Below are 390 nucleotides of genomic sequence, written 5' to 3'. Positions count from 1 at the left end.
TCCCCAATAAGACGTATTAAAAACCTCTTCACCCCGCTCAAACGACAATTTCTTCTGGAAAACGATCAGCTTTTGCTTCTTGGGTCACTTGTGGCCGAGTCTGGGGGACATTTGGGTTTTCCCCTGGTTTTTTTTCTCCTGCTCTGGAGACTTTCCAACCCTCCTGGACACATTCCTGTGGGGCTGCCCTGGGTGACCCTGATCCGGCAGCGGGATTGGACTTGATGATCTCTAGAGCTCCCTTCCAACCCCCCCAACATTCTGTGATTGGGTTTTGCTGTTCGGTTTTATCTGTGCAGCCGCAGCCCAGCCCCTGCTTGAGAACCGCGTCCGTGCCTGGCGGAGGGGCCGGTGCCCCTGGCACAGCCGCGAGCGCCGTCACCGCAGCCC

This window comes from Apaloderma vittatum, unplaced genomic scaffold, assembly GCF_000703405.1.
Source record: "Apaloderma vittatum isolate BGI_N311 unplaced genomic scaffold, ASM70340v1 scaffold29658, whole genome shotgun sequence".
NCBI classification, from domain to species: Eukaryota; Metazoa; Chordata; class Aves; order Trogoniformes; family Trogonidae; genus Apaloderma; species Apaloderma vittatum.
The sequence above is the reverse complement of the archived record's forward strand: the minus strand, read 5'-3'. Positions refer to the sequence as shown.